The sequence below is a fragment of the Paroedura picta genome, chromosome 1, assembly GCF_049243985.1.
Source record: "Paroedura picta isolate Pp20150507F chromosome 1, Ppicta_v3.0, whole genome shotgun sequence".
In the NCBI taxonomy this organism is placed as follows: Eukaryota; Metazoa; Chordata; class Lepidosauria; order Squamata; family Gekkonidae; genus Paroedura; species Paroedura picta.
The window spans coordinates 194,898,912-194,906,510 of NC_135369.1; the positions used below are offsets into that span (position 1 = coordinate 194,898,912).

The 7,599-nt window shown below is 53.9% G+C and overlaps 1 protein-coding gene across 1 annotated transcript in view; it reads right to left on the reverse strand.

Annotated features, from left to right (window-relative positions):
- Window positions 1–2,023, reverse strand: part of PELI1 (pellino E3 ubiquitin protein ligase 1) — a 69,077-nt gene extending 67,054 nt beyond the window's left edge. Inside the window, exon 1 of the mRNA XM_077315574.1 lies at window positions 1,790–2,023. The gene's annotated coding sequence lies outside the window, so the exon portion shown is untranslated. The remainder of the gene's footprint in view (window positions 1–1,789) is intronic.
- Between the last annotated feature and the right edge of the window lie 5,576 nt (window positions 2,024–7,599).

Below are 7,599 nucleotides of genomic sequence, written 5' to 3' on the forward strand. Positions count from 1 at the left end.
TGTCCCAGGCTAACTTCTGAGACCCAACAAAAGCGGGCTAGCCTGCCCCTGCAAAGTAACCCTGAACTTTCTTGATCTTATTCCGGAGAACTGGGTTTGATTTCCCATTCGTCCACATGCAGCCAGCTGGGTAACCTTGGGTGAGTTACAGTTCTCTTAGAGCCGTGCTCTTTTGTGCACTCTTTTGTGCACTCTCTTTTGTAGGGAGAGGAAGGGAAGTCAATTGGAAGCCATTCTAAGACTCCTCTGAGTAGCAAAAAGCAGGATACAGAAGAAGAGTTAGTTTTTATGCCCCGCTTTTTCACTACCCGAAGGAGTATCAATTGCCTTCCCTTCCAATTGCGTTCCCTTTCCTCTCCCCACAACAGACACCCTGTGAGGGAGGTGGGGCTGAGCGAGCACTGACAGAACTGTTCTGTGTGAACAGCTCTAGCACACCTGTGAGTAGCTCAAGGTACCCAGATGGCTGCATGTGGGGGAGGAGGGGAGCATTTAACCTGGCTCTCCAGATTAGAGGTTGCCACTCTTCTTAACCACTGCACCCAACTGGTTCTTCTTCTTGGTGGTGGTTTCTCATGTAAGAACTAACCAGGGCCAACCTTGCCTAGCTTCCAAGATCTAAAGAAGGGCAGGTTAGCCCAGGGCACTTAGGTCAGGGTCACCTTTTCCTACAGCCACCAAGCCCTCTGGCCAAGCTGTATCTTGGACGCCCCTCAGAAGTCAAGCAAGGTGGGTATCAGGGGCAGGATGGCCAGCTGCTGCCCGTGGAATGCCCTCCCTCCCTCCCTCCCTCCCTCCCTCCCTCCCTCTATGTGGCTGCCGGGCACCCACCCTGCTCCCTTCGAGGGCCCAGGCCAGAATGTGCCCGTACACTGGGGCACTGCAGCAAGGGGCAGGAGGGCTTTCCCCACCGTTTTATCAAGGGCTTTTAGTTCTTTGTTAGGAAATTGCTGAATGACGCTGGATCGAGCAACTAACAGCATTGGGCAAATAGGCCCTGATGCCCTGGCTCCGTTTCTTTTCCAATGCTGGATTTTAATTAATAGCATTAATGAATAGCCTCGCCGAACAAGCATGCTGCCAGCCCCCGCTGGGAAGGCGGCCCTCCCCCCGGAGAACGCGCAGATGCCACGGCGCCCCCCCCCCGCCCCTCGGCCCCCCTGGGTCAGGGAGCTCCCACACAGCGCACCGCGAAGCGAAGCGAAGCCCAGGCCTCCAGCAGGACACGGCGGAGCCCCGCAAGGACAGACCCCCCGCCCCCCCCGCCGAGGACCAGAATGCGAAGGCGAAGCGGGGGCGCCTCGCTGCTTCCCCCGCAAAAGGGAAGTCCTCTGGCGGGGAGAACGAACGAACGAGCCCCCCCGACCCCCCGTGCAGCCATGGCCGGGCCCGAGGAGGCGCGCGGAGGCCGTTCCCTTCCCGGGGGGGGGCGGGGGGGAGAGGCAGCGCCCGAGCAAACTTCGCCGGGGGGAAGTCGCAGCGGCAGCGGCAGCGCTGGACGGGCCCGACGGAGGCGGCGGCGAGCACAAAGGAGCCTCTGCGGCCGCCGGCCCACCTTGGCCGCCCCTGCCCCGGAGACAGCCCTCCCCCCCCCCCAGGCAGCCCGGTTGGCGAGCGCGGACCGGCCGCCTTCGAGGACAAAGAGGCGCGGAGGGCCCAGACGGAGGCCGAGCGCAGGCCAAGCCCCCCTCCCTCCCTCCCTCCCTCCCTCCCTCCGCCCCCACCCCCGACCCAAGGATCGCGCTTCCGAGTCGGGCGAGGCGAGGCGAGACGCGCCGCGGGGACTCACCGGGTGGGCGAGCGGGGGTCGCGGAGGCGCAGCGGGCACGACGCCTTGGAGCCCCCTCCCCTGCCCTGCCCTCGCCTCTCCTCTCCTGTCGTCGGGGCGGCCGGATCGTGCGGGGCCGGAGCGCGCAGCCGCCACCTCCCTCCCTCGCTCGCCAGCCCGCCAGCCGCCAGCCTGTGGGTCGCGCCTCCGCCGCCACGCAGCACGCACGGGGGCCGCACGGACGGACAGACGGAGGGACGGGCGGGGGGGTGGGGGAGGATAATTCCTCGCTAAGCCCCGCCTCCCCCCGCGGGCCGCACGGGAAGTGTAGTTCGCGGGGGGGGGCTGGGGCGGAGGCGCTGGCCAGCGAAGAACGCGCCGGGCCTTGGAGGTTTAAAAACGTTTCCGCGCCCAGGACGCTTCGCACGCGCGGAATGGGGGCCTTTCAACCCGCAGCCGAAGTGCTTTAGTGGGGCTCTGCGGCTCATTCCGCACCCGTCGGCCGATGCGCTCCCGATGCGCTTCGGAAATAGACTTTCCTGCTCTGCCCAGGAGAATCCAGCTGCAAAAGCGTTATCCAACAGGTAGAGAATAAAGGGTCAAGGACGCAGACGCTGGAAGAGTTGGTGACCGTGCCCAGGGCTCTCCTGCACCCCGTACCATCTGGAGGCGCTGTGTTCCGGCTGCTCTGCACCACATCACCCACCTCCCACGTCTGCCCACAGAACTACTCACTGCCTATGCCATTTTAAAGCACGAGTTGATGAATCCCAACACACAACCAGCAGGGCCCCAGCACAAGAAAGGTATGGAGGCTTCAGGATGCTTAGGGCTGATCCCGCATTGAGCAGGGGGTTGGACTAGATGGCCTGTGTGGCCCCTTCCAACTCTGTGATTCTGTGAGGCAAAGAAGTGCTACATCCACCTCTCGTGTCCCGCCCTCACACCCGCCTCCCTCAGCCCCGGGACAGGAAGTTCATGTTAAAAATAGAGAACAGCCTGGAGCAACGAATAGGCAGACACGAATCTATGAAGATTTGGCTAGGCATTTAAACAAATAAGTCTATTTTTAAAAATTCAGTAGTCACTGGAAGTTCATATGCCAATCATCCATGACAGAAGGGGATTGGTTGGTGACAGTGGTAGGCAGGCCAAAGCAAAATAAGACTAAAGCACCTTACTCTCTCTCTCTACTTGCGTTTCCAGCAGCGAGTGAGGAGTGCAAGACGCATGAAAAGAGCCCAGAAACATTTGAGACAGTTCTAGACGTGTGGAGGGTCTGAAAGTAAAGGAATCAAATAAAACAAGAGCCAGTTGGTGTCGTGGTCAGGAGTGCGGACTTCTAATCTGGCATGCCAGGTTCAATTCTGCACTCCCCCACATGCAACCAGCTGGGTGACCTTGGGCGCGCCATGGCACTGATAAAACTGTTCTGACCGGGCAGTGATATCAGGGCTCTCTCAGCCTCACCCACCCCACAGGGTGTCTGTTGTGGGGAGAGGAAGGGAAGGCGAATGTAAGCCGCTTTGAGACTCCTTCAGGTAGAGAAAAGCGGCATCTAAGAACCAACTCTTCTTCTTCAGTAATCTCAGGGCTCTCTCAGCCTCCCCTCCCTCACAGGGTGTCTGTTGTGGGGAGAGGAAGGGAAGGCGAATGTAAGCCGCTTTGAGACTCCTTCAGGTAGAGAAAAGTGGCATATAAGAACCAACTCTTCTTCTTCTTCAGTAATCTCAGGGCTCTCTCAGCCTCACCCACCCCACAGGGTGTCTGTTGTGGGGAGAGGAATGGGAAGGCGACTGTAAGCCCCTTTGAGACTCCTTCGGGCAGGGAAAAGCGGCATATAAGAACCAACTCTTCTTCTTCTTCAAATGCCTGTGAAAAATAATAGATATTTGCAACATTAATAGGAAAATTTTGTGACATTGTTATATGTTTGAAAGAAAGTAGCCTCTGAGAGCAGAGAGATTCAGCTCTTGAGCAGCCTTCCCCCCCCTCTCACACACACATTCACTCTCTGTCTAAGTGAGAGGCTTATGTAAAGGTGAACCTCAAGGGCTGGAGGGTTTCACTGATAAGATAATGGTTCATTAGAGATAAATGAATCTTAACTAAAACAGAAGATGTCAGAATGAAATGCAGGTAGAATAATGATAGTATATTTTACTAGTTGTAAAGCCTGCTGCATGCAGAAATGCAGTGGGCACTAGCAGGAGGCAGATTGGGGGGAGGAGGTAAGACTGGAGAGGTGCAGAGAGGGCTGCCGGTCAATTGGCCAGCTGCTGCGGGCTCACTCTTACCACCTTCCTTGTGCCTCCACTTGTTTTCCGCCTCCTCCTTATTGCCGCTGCGGGCTCCTCTCCGCCACTGCGGGCTCCTCATGAGCGGCACTGCCGTCGCGGGCTCACTCTAACTGCCGCTGCCTTCCTCGTGCCGCCATCTCGTTATGGCCACAGTGGCCTCTTTGCCACCAGCATGGCTGCCTTATCAGCGCCGCCGCCTTTTTGCTGGCATGGCCTCCCTCGCACCGCCAGCACCGTCTTCACTGGCAGCCTATTGCCAGCGCCACCAGCGCCACATTTTCTGGGCCAGCTCTTTCCCGCTGCCACTGCCGCCACCTTCACCGCCACCTCCTTCTTGTTGTGGTCAGCGGCTCCTGCAAGGGCTGCCCAAGTAGTGGCCGGGCCAATCAGGGCCGGATTCAAGTCCTGACATTCTCCAGGAACTGGACACATTCCACCCCCCAGGCAGTTTCCCAAATATATATAGGAGAACCATGGATAAGTATAGTAAAGGGGAATGTTAGGAAAAGATTGATAATGTCATCGGTTATAACAAAATAATGGTAATGATTGGGGAAGGCACTGGCAAACCACCCCGTATTGAGTCTGCCATGAAAACACTGGAGGGCGTCCCCCCAAGGGTCAGACATGACTCGGTGCTTGCACAGGGGATACCTTTACGACAAAATAATAGTTAAATGCTTGTGCCAGTAGACGATAGATGATGTAAACATATTACCAGGAAAGCCGTGAAAGATCTGGTTTATTTCAGGACATTTTTTTTATATGGCGTATGTTCTAATCCTGTTTGACTTATGATTATGTTATAGTTTACAGTTAACTCAAAATGGGCAGACTTTCTGGATTTTGTTGTATAAATATAGGCAACTGACAATGGCCTACACACATTCTCTCTGATCTCTTGGTGAGGACAGAATGTGGCAGCGGTAGTCAACCTGTGGTTCTCCAGATGTCCATTTTCTGGCAGGGGCTCATGGGAATTGTAGTCCATGAACATATGGAGGACCACAGGTTGACTACCCCTGCTTTATGGTTCTTGGTCAATAAACTATCCTGCTTTTCTGAGGCCTTGCCTCCTTCCTGACTGGGACTTGGGAAGACAGAAGGGCACAACAAAAGCCCCAGGGCTTCACCAACAATCTCCCCAACAAACCCCCACTTTATATACAGTTAGAGAACAATAGATTGACCCACAGCTGCAGGTGATTGGACACGCAGCAGTTACACGGTTGGATCCACGCAGGATCCTGCTGCAAGCCAACCTGTTGGGCTGTGGCTACTCTATATTAATGCACTGACTTCTGCACGGAAACCAGCTAGCCATGAGCAATGTACCTCCAAATCTCAGGCCCATTCCACACAAGGACCAATGTTGCCAATTGGTTCCTGAAAGCGGAAACACTATTTTTAAAAGTGTAATCTCGGCCTTACGCGTACCTGCCTTTGTAGTGGAATCCAGTAGCGTTTCAGTAGTTTCCCACAGGTTTCCGGTCTCGCCAAAAATCGCTAGAAAGGAAGCGATTTTTTCTGTGCTTGGTCCCGCCCGTGGCCGTCAATCAAACGAACAGCCAATGGGCGGCCGTTATCATGCTCCTGAAAAGCCCCTTTCCCTTTAAGCACAGTTTTTTAAAAAAAAGAAAAACCAACGTTGCAACGAATATGCCTTGATTCCTTGATTCCTCCTAACGTAGAGACCCATCTAGCTGGCAGCTGGCATGTGAGCTGCCGATTCATCGTTACCACGCTCCCCCAAATGAACCGCCCCCCCCGGGCCGAAAATAAAGGGAACTTGCAAACGGGGCTGTGTTGTGCTTGGTGACTTGAGGGGAGCTTTAAAGCAGCTCTGTGGAGGGACTGTAGCCGGAGAAGCCTCACTGGGGCCCATTATGTACGGAGTGAAAAGTCTGCATTCGGGGTGGAATGGCGGCGGCTAAAATCACCAATTATGCACGCTGCAGGCGGCAACCGGGTGCAGAGTCAACTTATGCCGCCGAAAAAGCCTCATTAGCGAGATGCAGAAGAAAGTGGAGCTTCCTGGGACCAGGGCACAACCAGAAGCGGCTCCGGAGTATCTGCGTGCATAATCAGATACTCTGGGTTTTGCCGCCGTTGTGTTCCATCCCGTGCATAATCGTTTTGCTTTGCTTCTTCCTCCTCCTCGTTCTCCATGCCACCGTTTCAGCAGCCGTGCATAATAGGCCTGGGTGAATGAAGGCTCGCCGGTTCGTTGCTTTCTGTTCGCTCCGAGAAAAAAAAAATGGCGATCGCTTCGCTGGAAGTTCGGAGGAGAGAGCCAGGGGGAGGGACTTGGCTGGAACCGCAACAATGGGAACGCACAGGTCTTTTTGCTACTGTTGCAGATTGTTTGCAAGAGTGTAGCGCTTTTCAGAGGGTGAATCCACTTTTCTGGATTCCCCTTTAAGCGCTACAACGAATCGCTTTTTGTGGATCGGTTTCAGGAGTGTGGCAGATTGTGTGCGACGTCGTGCATAACTGCAAATTAATAGCGTTTACAATTTGGAAGCCTTTTGCAACATTGAAGTCGTGCGGAATGGCCCTCAGACTTCAAGCTCAGTGCTTGGCAGGGGTGTATACACAACACAATACAAGGGATTTTGAGGTAAAATATATATATTTTTTGGAGTTAAAATATTTTTATTAAATTATCTCCATTCTACAAAACACTATATATATTCAGCTGCTTTTTCAAAATATATATAATTCTTTTATGTACAAATCTTTCAAGTAACTAACTTACACAATTCAACATTAGCAACTTCGAAAATTATAAATTGCAAGATTCAAAGTTACACCAGCCACAAAACAACACTCCAACGGTTAATTCCTCCCCCCCCCCCAGCAGTAATAGATACTGTCCCCCACCTCCTTACGTGATCGGCATTTTGCAACCCTCCAGCTACAGCCACCACCTGCGCCAAACTTGTACCGGTTTCCGTTCTTTGTCATAGGCAGGCATGCTTTTTAACCAGTGCATTATGTTCTCCACTGTCCTGTCTACTGTCCCTGTTCTCATGCCTTTCATTTGTTGAAACCTAAGAAGCGTAAGGTGTAACACGACCACCAGGCTTATGATCCATGTGGGATTTTGAGGCTTTCACATACCAGGCGCTTTTGCACATGCTAAATAATGCCATTTCAATCCATTTCAGCAATCATTTGCCATTCCACATAGGATTGACGGCTCTGGGTTGGGAAATACCTGGAGACTTTGGGGGTGAAGATGAGAGTGAGTGGGATTGGGGGCAGGGAGGGGCCTCAGAGGACCCAGCTTGGTGTAGTGGTTAAGAGCAGCAGCTTCTAATCTGGCAAGCTGCATTTGATTCTCCGCTTCTCCTCCACATGCAGCCAGCTGGGGGGACCTTGGGCTCGCCACAGCACTGATAAAGCTGTTCTGACCCAGCAGTAATAGCAGAGGAAAGGGAAGGCAATTGTAAGCCCCTTGGAGACTCCTCCTGGTAGAGAAAAGCAGCCAACTCTTCTTCTAATGCTATAAAGTTCACCCTCCAAAGC